Below are 15,884 nucleotides of genomic sequence, written 5' to 3' on the forward strand. Positions count from 1 at the left end.
GGTCCGACGCTCCGGGCACTCCGGACCTGTCTGCACGCATCCCTGATGTACCTGGTGCAGAGGGGAACGGCCCCGGCTGCCAGGAAGCGCGGCGCATCGCCCCCCACCCGCCTCCGCGGCCACACCGGGGAAGTTGATTGTAAAATGCCCTACCTGAGCCGAGGCCCCTCCAGGCATTGTCCTGGTGCCCCGCGGACGGAGAAAGGCTTGGCTAGCAGATGGCAAAGCGGCCAGGGCTGCTCAGCCGCAGACAGCCGCGCTCCGGCTCCGGCTCCGGCTCCGGCTCCAGCGGGGGGTTTCCACCTTCCTCCGCCCCGCTCGGCGGCTCCGCTCCCCAGGGCAGCCGCAGCCGGGCTCAGGCGCGCACCGGCTGGAACTGGAGCAGGGGGCGGGGGCGAGAGGCGGGTGCGGACGGAGACAAAGGCTGGCGAGCGGGGAGAGGTCGGAGCCGGAGCCGGGCGATGTGCGGAGCGCGGAACCCGGGATGTCTCCGGATCTGCCCGCACCAGCCGCGCACAGGTCTGGACACAAAGCGGCGCGGCGGGGCGAGCTCCGGGCATGCGGCCATGGCACAGAGCCCGGGTCACTGCAATGCCTCGGCCGGGAGGGGGCGCCGGATCATCGAGCCCAAGAGCGCCAGGCGGCCCCAGCCTGCTAAACCGGATCGCTGGGGCGGCCCCAGGCGTGCGAAACCGGATCACCGGGGATCCGGATCTTCCGTGATAACCCCCTCAAATTCACCCCTAAAAATCCGTGTTTTCCCAGGTTTAAAGTGAACGTGAGTTTCCCTAGCCACAGATGTCCATATCCAGGTATCCCTGCTGAACACAATGTGTTCCTTATGCCCCGGAGAACCCCACTGATGGGAGCCTCCGTTATCCGGCTCCTGTATGACCCGAACCACCGGCCTCCTTGGGCTGACAGCAACTGGGCCGGGAGCGGTCAGAATCTGAGGCCAAAGGATGGAAAGCTCTCTGCCGGTTCTCCCGAGTTTTGGTTATCCATCCGGGCCCAGGTCCAGCAGATAAACGGGGCTCCGCTGTACATTCAAAGCACCTTCAAAAATCGACCCCAGGAGGGGGAGGTTGCACTCACTAGGGGACACAGGTGCTGTCAGTAAAAAATAGTGACTTGTTAACACAGGCTTTTATTTTTTTACACAATGTAAAAACTCAAGATTCTCTGTAAAAATGCAAATTCCACCTTTTCCCCCCTGGCAAACAGATTTCTAGGCTCCCCGATGAGCACCCTGTTTACCCTCTTCTGGGGTAGCCTGGATCTTCGGCCTGCCGCACCAGGACAGCGATGAAGCTGGGCTCCTGCCAACAGACTTCTGGGTCCCACACTACTCTCAGGTAAACCCCAAAGCGTTCCCAGGCCCTGGCACCCCTCCATTAAGCCAAGCCAGGCCTCTCTCTCCTGGTAGGACCGAGGGCTGGGGCTCTCAAGCTCAGTAGGAGGCATGCAATGGGAACGTCACGCCTCCCCAGCTGCAGCAGAAAGCAGCCCCTGGGCCCAGAAATGGTCTGTGTGTGTCAGTAGCTGGAGCTCAGTGTCATGTCGTTGGGGGGGTCCGTCAGAGAGAGGTGTGTCCTGAGCATGGGGCTAGGAGCTAAGCCAGCTCCTGGTCCTGGCTCTGCAACACAATGCTCTGCGGCCTTGGGCACATCACTTAAGCTCTGTGTGCCTCACTTCCTCCCCCTGAGAAACGGAGCTAATTCCGCCTGCCTCTCAGCTCAGGGGGATGCCAGGAGGGTTAACTATGGCTTGTGAAGCCCAGTATAAGGCTGTGTAGGGGAGTATCTTGGGGGACATAGAGCCACCATAATGTTTCTTACATGCCCCCATCTTAGCAGAGAACATAGCCAAGAAAACAGGGGGTGGCACAGGCATCCCTATGTTATGCTGATCCCTGGCTACTGGAAAGGCCCCTTGGGGCCATGGGTAGCTGATATAAAACAGCCCCAGGAGCAAGCGTCCGAAGCACAGCTCAGGATCCGGGTCATTAATATTTATTTATAGGCATATCCATGGCATTCATCTCTGTAGTATCTGAGCAGTTACTGTTGGCAAAACACTTTGAGAATAAAGTGCTAAATATTATATCAGTGACATCAGCTTATATGGACTGTGCAGCATCAGTTTATATGGACCATGAGGCATCAGTTTGGACAAACCGTGTGATAAGCATTGGCGAAGCTGTGTTTCTCTCCCCAGGAAATAGCAAGCCGGGCTTCATTCATCACAAGATGGGAACCACAAAATGATTTTAAAGACCTCACATGCTTATTTGTGATTGGAGAGGAAGCCTGGCCCAGTGGTTAGTGCTCTGCCGTGGGTTCAGTGCCCTACACTGCCATGGACAGCCTGCACATCTTGAACAAGTTATTTGGGGTCTGCCCCAAAGCCCTTTAAAGTTAATCAGAAGATTCCCACTGACTTCACTGGGCTTTGGATACGGCCCAGGCCTGCTTGTCCACATAGGATTGGGGGGAGTTAAACCAGTTTGAAAATACTTGCGTACACACGATGCAATTCATTATAGTCCACTAAAACTCTGGATTTATCAAGGACACAGGAGTCGTCTTTCAAAGAGAACTACGTTTGCTGCAAATTGAGTTAGTTTAGGCAATTGCTCACGTGCAGGCAATGTTGCAGCGTATTACTTTGGCAGTCCTCCAACTACTATCCCACATTGCTTTGCAGGCAACCATTAATGACCTGTCTGTTTACCTGTGTGCCCTCCGCTGCTCTGGGGTCACATTGACCAGATGTCCTGTCCCCCATTTAAAATCTGGTGTGGGGCCAGACTTTGCCCCCTTGGTCCTGGGTTTGAGTATATCCGCCTTGCTGTGATATTACTCCAGAAGCCTCTACAGCATGCCTTGAGCAGTTGCTTGGAACCATGCTGAGACCCTGAATCTTATCACATCTGTGGAGAGGAGTCGGTACAGGAAGCTCTTTTTGTGGCCATTGCTAAGCAGATGACTGTGAGGGGCCAGAACCAGGACACCAATCAGTGCCGGATAAAAACAAACAGTTCATTCGGACTTACATTAAAACCAGGTTTCAGAGTAACAGTCGTGTTAGTCTGTATTCGCAAAAAGAAAAGGAGTACTTGTGGCACCTTAGAGACTAACCAATTTATTTGAGCATGAGCTTTCGTGAGCTACAGCTCACGAAAGCTCATGCTCAAATAAATTGGTTAGTCTCTAAGGTGCCACAAGTACTCCTTTTCTTTTTATTAAAACCAGGGGTGCTGGTCGTAGTAATGTGACCTGTCCATTTTTTGAGGAGCTGGAGAAGATTTTCATAGAATCATAGAAATGCTGGGCTGGAAGGGACCTTGAGAAGTCATCAAGTCCAGCCCCTTGTGCAGAGGCGGAACCAAATAAACCCCTAGACCATCCCTGACAGGTGTTTGTCCAACCTGTTCTTAAAAACCTCCCGTGATGGGGATTCCACAACCTCCCTTGGAGCCAAGATCTCTTTGGGACTCAGGACCCTGACACCGGCCACAGAGAAGGTGAGCCTGATTCCTGCCATGAGACTGATTCCTGCCAGCAACTAAGCCCGGTTCCTGGACAGAAACCCAACCCCTGCAGGCAGGCCTGAATTCCTCATCTATACAATTCTAATAGCCCGTCCTGACCTTCCCAGGAGCTGTGAGGATAAATACATTACAGAGCATGAGGTGTTCAGGTATTGGGGCCAGGTGAGTACCTGGAGAGAGCACATGATTCAGAAGTGTCGGCCGCGGAGCCCTCAGCAGTGGGAGAGGCTAGTGAGATTGTCCAGCAACAGAAGAACACACTGTGCAGTCTTCAGACACAACGTCTGTCTGAAGGGGCCAGGGAGGAGGGTGTTGGTGGTGAAATCCAAAACTGGGAATCAGGAGAGCTTGGCTTCATTCCTAGCTCTGTAATTGACTCACTGTCTGACCTTGGGTAGATGAGCTAGGCCAAACCTTTCAAACCTGGGTGCTGAATGGTATGGAACTGGATTATATTTTATTGATTTCAGGGGGAGTTGCTGGGTACTCAGCCTGTCTGCAAATGAGGCTACTTATTTAAGTGCTTTAATATGGATACAGGGGTCTACTTTAGCTACCCAAGTCAGAATATTTTGGCCTTAGTTGCTTGGTGCCTCAGTTTCCCTTTCTGTAAAATGGTATGCTACTTCCTCTACTATATCATACCTCTTCCTCTACTTGAGCCAGCATGCTAACAAGAGCCATGTGGTTGCTGCTGCATAGGCGGCAGCTCAGACTAGCCACTGGTGTCCGAGACCCCTGGGGTCCGAGCCTGGGCGGCCGCCATCCATGCCACCAAGTCCACACTGCTCTTTTTAGCACACTACACTGAGCAGAGCTCGCATGAGTGTGTCTCTCCAGGCCGGGAGGCACGCTCCCAGCTGCAGTGTAGACATACCCAGTCTGAGGGGGTGCGACTAGAGGGGCCCTCTGATGCTTTAATGGACACCTGGGCCTTCTACAAGGACTGAGAGAGCTCAGGCTAGGAGAGGAATCACAGGAAGGGGGCTGGCTGCCCGACCCCTCCTGTAGAAGGCATGGAGCCAGCGCCCGCAGACAGGATACCAGTGGAGCTAGCCTGGGGGCTGAGAGCGCTATACTGGGGCAGGGAGAAGACTCAAAGGTAGCCCAGAAAGGGATTAAGAACAGGGCCCAGAGGGCAGACTGAAGAAAAGCCCATGAAGGGCAGAAGAACCCTTTATGTGCTGGGACTTTTCAGTTGGACGTGTTTGTTTGTGGCTTGGCCAGAAGGCTAAGCCACATCTCCCGCACTGACCCAGTGTGTGGAGTTTGAGGGCCTGAGGAAGATGGCAACTGAGGCACGGTGCCCCGGAGCGGCCAGTGGCCACAAGGGGGTGCACAGGAGGCGGCCCCAACCTGTTCCAGAGCAGGAGACATTCCAAGCAGTTTGTCTCCCAGGTCAACATAATTTCCCCATGACACTTGTGTCCTCGTGCCGTAATAAAACACGGCACGATGTCCCACTGGGATGGAGAAATGCAACGGGGCAACTGCCCTGCGACCTCAGGGGACCTTCAGGGGACGTTTTAAGGTGGAAGGTAACGTGCATTTTGCCCGAACAAAGGCTGTGGTAGCAAGGATCCCCCTTAAATGCAGAGCGCCGAGGGACCCAGTTAGCTAATGGCGGGGTTTTGTGATGTGGAGATGTGGTAACTGGACTGTAGCTTAACTCACATAGGCCACTGCTCCCCTGAGGGCGCCTCTCCTCCTGTCCGTCCTCGCCTCGGACAGGTACAGAACGGTAGGGGATGTGCTTCACAGCAGGGGGAGCAGCTCCCCCACCACAAAGCACCTCCCTTTTCCCAATGGGGGGCTGAGATGGGCCTTAAGTTAGCCCCACCCCCTCGCCACAGAGCCCTGCCCCCTGCTCCTCCTCTTCTCCCTGAGGCCCCACCACCTGGCCAGGCTGGAAGCCGGAGCCAGGCCACGGTAAGGAGCCCTGGACTGCTGTGGGGAGCCCTGGACTCTCCATCTGCCCTGGGCGGCATGCCAGGAGGGGTAGGAACATGGGCCAGGGGCTGCTCTCGGGCACCCTGGCGCTCAGGGCAGGTGGAGGATCCAGAGCTCCCCACAGCTGACTGGGCTCCCTGGGCGGCTCTTACCATGGCCTGGCTCTGGCTTCCAGCCTTGCCAGGGGGAGGATCCTTGGGGAGAAGAAGAGGAGCAGAGAGCCTGGCCACAGTTCCGGCACTGATGCCCCCACTCTTCTACACAGGTTCCAAAGCTCCCGCAGTTAATCTGCCACCGCCTCCTACAACTTCCTCCATTGTCAGGACGCCCGGCCGTGATGTTTAAATATTACCCCATGGACTCCAAGCCTGCCTTGTCCTCTGGGGGTGCAAGGTCCTGGGGCTAGAATGACCCTTGAGGATCAGAGAATTGGCAGTGCAGACATCCTGGGGGAATTAAAAACTTGGGGGACTGCTCCAGTACTGACTGATACAAGAGAGGCACCCCTGCCTCAGGAACACTGTTCTCTGCAGTACCTGGCTTCTCCCTGGGGTCTCCCAGCCAAGCGCTGACCTAACCTAGATGGCAAAATCACACCAGGTCACAGTCCATGCTGGTGTGGTTTAATGAAACGTTCCAGCTGCCTGGTTTACCGCAATCCCACCCTGTGCCTTCCCACAGCAGTTTGTTAACAGGGAGCCACATTGCAGCCACAGAACTGATCAGGCCCCAAGGGAAGGCAGGGGTTGCTTGCTGTCTTGGTGGTGAAGCACCTGGACCTCTATGATGTGGCTGTTACACTGAGAAACCCCATCATATTTCTCAGACATCCCTAAAATTGCTTTTAAGCATGAAACGCCACTCCTCCGGCTAAATTAAATAGAGCTGTCAATATATTGTTTCAGAAGGGTGGAGGATGTACCCCGGGGGGCACTATTTTAGATTTGATTCTGACTCACAGGGAGGAACCAGTTGGGAATCTGAAGGCGGAAGGCAGCTTGGGTGAAAGTGGCCACGAAATAACAGAGTTCGTTATTCTAATGGCAGAAAGGGAGTGAGAACAGCAGAACAAAGGCACTGGGCTTCAGAAAAGCAGACTTCAGTAAACTCAGGGAATTGGTAGGTAAGGAGGTCCCATAGGAAGAAAATCTAAGGGGAAAAGGAGTTCAGGAGAGCTGGCAGTTTGTAAAAGAGACAATATTAAAGGCACAATGGCAAACTATCCTGATGTGAAGGAAAGACAGGAAGAATAATATGAGACCAATATGGCTACTGCAGGAGATCTTTAATAACCTGAAAATCAAACAGAAATTGTACAAAAAGAGGAAACATGGACAAATTGCTAAGAATGACTACAAACAGACAGCACACGCATGCTGGGACGAAATCAGAACAGATAAGGCACAAAATGAGTTACAACTAGCAAGGGACATAAAAGGCAGGACAAAGAGGTTCTATAAATAGATTAGAAGTAAGACAAGGACAAAGGAACGTACAAGTCCATTACTTAATGGGGAAGGAGAGCTAATGACACAGAAGGAGAGTTTATCAGATGGCACAGAAGGCTGAAGGGTTTAATACCTTTTTGCTTCGGTCTTCACTAAAAAGGGTAATTGTGACCAGATGTTTAACATGATTAATATTAATAATCAGGGGAAGGAAAATAGGCCAGAATAGGAAAAAACAGGTTAAAGAATATTTAAATAAGTGTGATGTATTCAAGTTGGCAGAGCTTGATTCAATGCACCCTAGGGTACTTAAGGAACTAGGTGAAGCCATCTCTGAACCATTGGTGATTGTCTCTGAGAACTCCTGGGGGATGGGTGAGGTTCAGAGGACTGGAGAAGGGCAAACAGAGTACCTATGTTTAAAGAGGGGGAAAAGGAAGATCAGGGGAATTATAGACAGTCAGCCTTACTTTGATCTCTGGCAAGATACTGGAACAAACGATTAAACAATTTGTAAGCGCCTAGAGGAAAATAAGGTGAGATCCAATCTCATTTTTTCTTGGTTCATCTTCCTTTCATCAGTTAAAGGTTCTCCTCCTAACCCTTTCCTGTGCTTCCTTAATATGGATGCATGGGCCAGATCCTCAACTGGTGTAAATTGTCAGAGTCCTATTGACTACAATGGAGCTACACTGGTTTTCAGCAGCTGAGGATCTGCCCCCAGATATTGGTGGATGATTATCATGTTCCCCTTAGTCATCCCCTAGATTTAGTTCTTGAGGGCATTTGTTCCCTCCCATCTACTTTGGAGCGTGGACCAGGCCTTAGCCTCATGAAATCTATCATTTTGTGAGCACCGTCACCCAAGTTGCCTTCCACCTTCAGATTTGCAAGCAGTTCCTTCCTGCTAATCAGCATCAAGTTTAAAATGGCTGCCCCACCACCACCTCCGGTTACTGTCTCCACCGTCTGAAAGAAGAAATTGTTCCCAACACATTCCAAGAACTTACTGGAGATATTGTGTTTTGCCGTATTGCTTTTCCAACAGATGTCTGGGTAGTTAAAGTCCCCCATCACTACAAGGTCTTTCTTGTGTTTTGGGTATTTCTGTTATTAGTTCTGGAAATCCACCTCCTCCTCTTGATTTGGTGATCAGTAGTAGACCCCTACCAGGCCACTGCCCCTGTTAACATTTTCCCTTTTAATTGTGGTGCGAAAGCAGCCACTCAAAATGTTTCTGAATACCCCCTGCTAGATGGTAGATATTTCTGAGAGTGACTAAAGCCACAGTAAAAAGGGAATGCTACTATCCTGCCCACAAAGAAATCCGACCTGGACAAAACACGCTGCTGGAGTTGTTGGGACAAAGCTATTGCAGCACCAGAGTCCACAATTTAATCAGATGCAGTGGATAACTGTCTGAACTACGTTCTCCATGGTCCAGTGCCTACTGAGAGAGTCACAGTGGAGGTTCCAGCACAAACCTTCCCTCTGCTCTTGTATCCCCGCTCAGTACTTCTGAAAATTCAGGCCTGTAGTTTCTCTGAGACTCACTTTTCCCATCTGTAAAATGATTTTTACCCATTCATGCGCTAAGACTCTACAGGGCTAGAAACAACTGGTTCCCGAGCAACTGCTGCCGACATGCCACCACCAACAGCTCTGCTATGACAGAGGAATATTTGCTCCTTTGCCTTCCTGGCTTCTGGCTCTGACCCGTGGCTCTGGTTCCTGGCTTCTGATTCCAGCTCTGACCCTTGACTCTGGCCCTAATCACTGGGCCTGACTGTGGCTCCATCGCCTAGGCCTGACTGCCCTCTCCCTGGCCTAATGCAGACCTGCTGCTTTTACAAAGAGCTACATGCCATCCTCGACAGAGACCCAAGCACCATCCCCAAGAGCACCGTGGATACTTCAGAGGAGCCTGAGTCACAGGCCCCTGCCTCGAACAGTGAGGAGGAGAAGATGGGAGCAAGAAGAGGAGTATGGGGGACAGGCAACTGGGGGATCCAGCTCTGCAGCAAGCCAGGACCTGTTTTTTACTCCACCGCAGTCCAGCCAGTCCCATCAGTCGAGCACAGGCAAACCTGATGCAGGGGAAGGAACCTTGGGTACGTGTGCACTTGATTTTTAAATTACAAGGCTGGCCCCCCAGAGTAGCAGCACTCATATTTTGATTTATTCATTTTTACTCTAGAGTTAGTGGGGGCCATGCGGAGCAGTTTGTGTATGTGCACTAAGATGTCCCATGAACCCTCCATAGAGATCTAAGTGACTCTTCCATGGAGGTACTCTGCAATCCTCTGCCAAAGGTTTCTGGGGAGGGCTGCCTTCTTTCTTCTGCTGCAGCAGGACACTGTCCCATACCACTCAGCGATTATTCCAGCAGGCAATATTGCAGTGCTCAGACTAGCAGTATACGGGCCCAGGTGGCATGGGGATGCCAGCAGCCACTGAGCTCTGTCTGCCTCTTACCCTCAGGAGTGAGATATCAGCTAAAATTACTGTGGAAAACAGTGCCAGTATTCAGTGCTGCTGCCCTATACAACTAGAACCATGTAACCAAGCTATTCCCACCTCATTTCCCCAACCCCGACAGACCATATTCACCATGGTTGTGACTGGTGCTGTGCACAAGCAATCCCAAGCAGAAGTGAGAATGTGCTTACAACTTTTGGAGAGCAAGGGGAGTGAGTTCCGCCTCTTAAGTTTTGATTTCCATTGTGAATATAATGACCACGGTGTCTCTGTGTGTTTTCTCTACAGCTGCTACCACTGCAGCCTTCAGGGTCTCTTCCTACTCACCCATGAATGTCTACGCCAGATAAGGAGGAGAAAGAAGAGGGCTCAGGATGACAAGTTGCAGGAGATCCAGCAAGCCAGTGCTGCATGAGAGAACAAACACAGGGCCTGGAGGGTCACTCTTGCAGACATCCTGGAGAAGGATAGAGGGGAGAGGGAAAAAATGCAGGAGAAGGAGAGGGACGTGCAGTAGGACATGTCTGCATTTCTCAGACAGCAAACAGAGATGCTGCAGACTCTGGTGGACTTGCAGGTTCAACAATCCCATGCTCACCTTCCTCTGGAGCCCACAGAGAATTCAATATCGGGACCTCCCTTGGCCTGCCCCTGAACATTCCATGTGGCATCAGGGGTCAGTGCATAGACAAGACAATCACAGCTTCACATACACTGACCTGTGAAAGCCCCAGTTGGTGTATGTGTACCTGAAATGGAAATGACTGTTCTTTCCCCTTCATAAGTTCTGTTTGCTAAATTTATTAAGGTTTATAAAATTTGAAATGGTTTTCTTTTGAATGCTACAGAATAACATTATATATTTTTGAACATAATTGATCTTTATTGGTTCACAACATATGCTGGCTGATACAGATCAGTTCTGAAAGTGACCAATTCCCAGTTACTGCACTGTGTCACACAACTCATAACATCATTCACAAACAAAATTAATAGGTCCATTGACAATGCAATATTCCTACATATACAGCAATCAGCACAAGATTCAGACTGGGCTGCAAAAGAGCAAGGCCAGGTAAAGCACACTGCAGCAACACACATTACTCTGGCTTGCTATTAAAATGGTCTTTCAAAGCCTCCCTGAGATGTATAGCTCCACGTTGATCTCTTCTAATAGCCCTTGTATCTGATTGTTCAAATTCAGCAGACAGCCGCTCCACCTTTACCATCCACCTGGTGGAAACTTTCCCCCCTTTGCTTCACACATATTATGTAGGACACCGTGGGCAGCTATAACCATTGGGATATTTTTCTCACTGAGGTCCAATCTGGTAAATAAACTACGCCAGCGACCCTTCAAATGACCAAAGGCTCATTCTACTGTCATTCCACCAAAGCCATCAAGCATTGCAAAATCTTTCAAAAAGACCCTGTGCTGGATGGTGGCGAGTTCTCCAGTGAGATACCTACCCATGGTGCACTTCACTCTGCATCAGTACAAGTGCTCTTGGTGAGTGCAAGCACCGCCAGCGCTGGCCTTAGGCATGGGTGAATGGGGTGCAAGCCCGGGCACTGTTACAAATGGGGCACCTCCGGAGCAGGGGTGCCCCTCCCCCTGCTGGCATCTTCAACCCCATGGCTCCTGCCCCCTGTCTTGGAGCTGCCCCTAGCCAGCTGCTCCCAGGAACTTCCTGTCTGCTGTAAAGGGGCGGGGAGGGGCTCTGATGTCAGGCTGCCTCCGCCCCCCCCCCCGCCCATGTACCCTGTCTCCACAGAGCGGGGGCGGGTGTGTGTGTGAGGACAGGGCTCACCAAGAGAGGGACGGAGCTGCTGGTGGCTACTGCTGTATCTGAAGGAGCTTTCCTTCAGACTCTTGAGTGCAGCTCTCTTCAAGGGGCAGCACGCGGTCTCTCACACACTCCCCCAGCTCACACATGCCAGCAGCTCACAAATGCTGTCTCTTTCACACTCATCGCCCCCCAACACATACTTATATTGTTGTTTGTACTTGTTGGTACTTCCTGCAATACACATATAGTCTCTGTAATTTTATTCTTTCAAAGTGCTGTTATTTTAGTTTTTTGACTGGTCTGTGCATTTCATAATTTTATTTCTCTCTTATGCTTACATTGAATTCTTTGAGTAGTGAGTTCTAAAATGCCTAACCTGTCCTCGTTGGAGTAATTATAATTATTACTGTTATTATCATATTGTGCTTTGTCATTCATTATTTAAAGTGGTACAAGCAAATAATAGTATCCTCCTAGAATGCACCTTTAGCTTGTACTCATTTAGTAATGCCAGTTTAAAAAACATTAGCTAAACACATAACTTTAGACACTGGGCAGATGAAGGTGGCTTATGTTCAAATTATATTTTTAGTTATATCTGTAAAATAACTTAAAATTTGCATGAAAATAAACGCAGTTCCAGCTCTGATATCAATAGCAATGATGGAGTCAAATGTTAGTGAGTCACAGACATGATTGTGATCAGTAAACATAGATGCCGAAATAATTAGAAAAATTAATTCCCTTTCTTAATAAAAGAGAAAAAAACCCTTACTCACACATGTTGAAATTATGTTTTAAATGAACAACAATTGACTAGAACAGAGGAGATAATGGCAGTAACACAGTGTTTCTGTTAGAGAAGGTAAGCAAATTATATTTATTTTTATTTATCTCCACTAAAGATAGTGAACTGACACCTCAAGGCTTGGGATGGGGAATATCTTGCTGTATTATCTCCTGATTGTTCTAAATTTACATATAAACTTTAAACGTGGCTTTAATTGGCATTTGTACTGTATATATTTTTTCTTTCTTTATATAACGATTAGAGAAAGTGCTCCTGTCAGCTAATCCCTAAATTATTATCTGAAAAAACCCTAGAGTTTTCAGGTGCCTAAGTAGTCCCTGGAATCATGAATAAAGATTCCTCCCACCCCCCAAAATCTGAACCAGTGCCCTGGGTGAGCCAGGGGTGGCCAGAGGGCTGCAGGAGGGCCGTGGGCTCTGACAAGATGCAGTCACCCTGCGACAGTGCGAAGCCTGCCTTGAGCCACATGCCCGAGCATCAGGCACCACAAGCCAAGGTGCAGAAGGGTGGCAACACACCATATGCCAGGCCACCCTTACTTCTGCACTTCTGCTGGCAGTGGAGTTGCCTTCAGAGCTGGGCGCCCGGCCAGCACCCGCCAGCATCAGGCCGCCCTGCCGGTGCTTAATTTGAGCCACGGCTCAGCTCTGGCATCTCTTTCAATACAAATTAAACACTGCGGGAGGCAGCGGGGCCCAGAGGTGATGGGGGGAGGGAAGCCCAGGGAGCCCGTGGGGGCCAGGAGTGATGGGGGGATGCCAATATACAAGTTCGCCCAGGGTGCCATTTTCCCTAAGGCCAGCCCTGAGCACCGCCAACACAAGCAGCCAGGTATGCACACGCACAAGCGATGTACTAACTGCCGTGGCCATATGCCGACGTAACGTAGGGCGACATAACTCTAGGGTAAAAAGAAAAGGAGGACTTGTGGCACCTTAGAGACTAACCAATTTATTTGAGCATGAGCTTTCGTGATGCATACCGTGGAGCTCACGAAAGCTCATGCTCAAATAAATTGGTCAGTCTCTAAGGTGCCACAAGTCCTCCTTTTCTTTTTGCGAATACAGACTAACACAGCTGCTACTCTGAAACCTGTCAAATAACTCTAGGGTAGACATGTCCGAAGTGGCTGAAGGGTCAATGACCAGAGGCAAGAACTAGATTATGGAAAACAGCTTCTGCACAGTGATGTGTCAAAGCCCGTCAGAGGGGGGCTCAAGGGGTGGCTAGAGTGGGGAAAGGGAACATGTGTCACTTCAGAGAACACAGCATTGCGACCAAAGCAACTGATTGCACCTGATAATGAAATGCCACTGTTAGATAAGCCTAATATTCTGACATAAACCAAGCTGAAGCGATGGTCTTCCTAGTCTGTCCCCTCTGGGCCCCAAATGAGAGGTGGGCTGACTCTTGCCAAATACTCTTTACACGCTATTGTTCTTTTGGGCTATACTCATCTTGAGAGAAGGAGCAGGTGCATCCAAGTGAGTGTCTGAGTTTTTTAGTAAAGAGCATAAGGAAACTGTGAGGATTTAGATGAAACCGATTAGACTCTGAAGTTCTTACTAAGCAGAAGAAGGGGAGGAGCTGCATCACCATTGCTCTAGTTTTTTGGCAAGAGACAGATTTCTGAAGGGAACGGTGCATGTGACTGATACGGAGGCAGCTTCATAACAGAGGCAGCTTTCTCCAGTGGTCATAGGAAATGACTGTGAGTCGGGGACCTGGGTTCTAGTCCCAGTTCTGTCACTGGCTCCCTGTGGAAGGCAGGGAGTTAGTGGGGAGCCAGGAGTATGTCCAAGAGTACCTGACCCCTTGGTCTGTTCCAACCACTCGACAACTCTCATGGGTGGCCTTACTCTGAAGGAATCTCTGTCCCTGTTGTTCTCCCTTGTGCCCTGAGATGCAGTTGTGTGCTAATTCTCGATCTCCTAGGTAAGTGATTTACCAAAAACTTAACCTTTTACATTTGCTTTAAAGACTGTTAACTACCATCAATTTCAGACTCTTGATGTTGTTAACAGATTAGACTCACTTTAGCCAGCATATTCATAAGATTATGCTAGTTCCTGTGCTGGAGGTCACCCAACTCTCTGGCTATTATTACTGAGTATAATTAGGCTTTCCTCATAAGAGATTTTGGAAATAGATCCTCCCTTTATTCCAGCAGATGGGGGAACCATGATCAAAACTGAGAAGCAGCCTAAAAGCCTACCATCACCAGAGGGACGCTCAGAAGAGGAGTGTGATCCACATCCTATATTCTTCATCGAGATATTGTTATGATAGGAATATGGCATAACTAAGGTATGTTTTACGCAAGATGAGTCATGTGAGGTATCATTGGAAAGGTTATGATGTACTGACTATGATTATCCTATTTGTAGACATGTATCATTTCTGTATCTGAAGTTAGGAATATTGACAAAGTAACAATTACAACTGTGTTTACACCTGGGCAATGCCCACCAGACAGTATGCAATCAGCTTGAATGGGCCATTAGGGAGAACAATAGGACTTTGAAGATGCTAATCTCCCACCTTCCTGAGTAGCCTCCTGGGATGCTGCTTTGACACTGCAGGGTCATGTGATCATGTCACCTGCTACTGGACACCATCTTGGGCTGCTAGTATTTTGCCACTACTAGGGGGTGGGGTTCAAACTGGGAAACAAAGGATTCCTGCCATATGTAAATCCTATTTAAGGCTGGGGTGTGAGTTAATCAGAGTTGGTTCTTCATTGAATCCCGGCCCAAGATGACTGCTAAAAACACCTAAAACTGAATTGGGGAAGGACTGGACCCAGGCTAGAAGGTGTCTGGTCTGTGAAAGGAATATCTGGAATTCTAAGCTGCAAGCAAAAGAAGTTTGTCTTCAAGAATTTCTGCAACCTGCTTAAAACAACATTTAGGGTGAGAAATTACTACATGTAGCCAGTTTCTTTAGTGTATCAAGCTTAGTTTGTGTGTTTGCTTTATTTGCTCAGTAGTCTACTTTGATCTGTTTGCTATTCCTTATAATCACTTAAAATCTATTCCTTGTAATTAATACACTTGTTTTTGTTTTCTATAAACCAGTTTGTGCAATTAATAACTAGGGTGGCAAAAAGCTATGCATATCTTCCTCCACATTGAGGGAGGGGCTGATTTTCCTGAGCTTATGCTGTACAGATTTCTGTGCAGCGCAAGACAATACAGTTTTGCATTTAAACTCCAGAGGGGGCGTGCATTTGAGTGCTGGGCAATCCCCAAGCTGAGTCTTCCCATGCAGACTCAGCTTGGGGCTTGCCCAGCACTCAAGTGCAGTCTTCAGTGTCTGTGTCTTCCTACAGCTGGGCATGTCCCTACCTGTGTGTGTGCTAGAGGAGGCTTGAGGGCCTGGCATAGCAGGACAGGGTGAGGGAGCCTAGGTTGGTGGAACAGGTGGTCTCAGTGGGACTCCAGTACATCAGGTGGCACCCTGGAGTGAGGGGTGGGCAATCCATCATAAAGAGGTTTTCCAAAGGGTAGAGCAGGAAATGACCCATGAGAGTTGAGAGAGACAGCAGACTGACAGGACTGGAAAGAACCCCGAGGACTCTGTTCGGTATAAGAGAGGTTGCAGTGAACTCCTTTCAAATCACAATCCTTTCATGTATTTATACCTGCTCCTGTATTTTCACTCCATGCATCCAGTGAAGTGGGTTCTAGCCCACAAAAGACTTATGGCCAAATAAATTTGTTAGTCTCTAAGGTGCCACAAGGACTCCTCGTTGTTTTTGTTCTGGAGGACGCTCACATGGAAGAGGGGCCATGTACCTCCACGGATCCTGGGCAAAGGCAGAGGAATCTCTTGGAATGTGCCAAAGTTCTGAC

General features: G+C 49.6%; 1 long non-coding RNA gene across 1 annotated transcript; it reads left to right on the forward strand.

Moving 5' to 3' along the window:
- Window positions 1-281: 281 nt before the first annotated feature.
- Window positions 282-11,592, forward strand: LOC140905815 (uncharacterized). Its single transcript, XR_012156952.2, has 3 exons — window positions 282-519; window positions 1,225-1,355; window positions 9,718-11,592. It is a non-coding gene; the product is annotated as an uncharacterized LOC140905815 (long non-coding RNA).
- The last annotated feature ends 4,292 nt before the right edge of the window (window positions 11,593-15,884 follow it).

This window comes from Lepidochelys kempii, chromosome 2 (assembly GCF_965140285.1).
Source record: "Lepidochelys kempii isolate rLepKem1 chromosome 2, rLepKem1.hap1, whole genome shotgun sequence".
Lineage (NCBI taxonomy): Eukaryota > Metazoa > Chordata > Testudines > Cheloniidae > Lepidochelys > Lepidochelys kempii.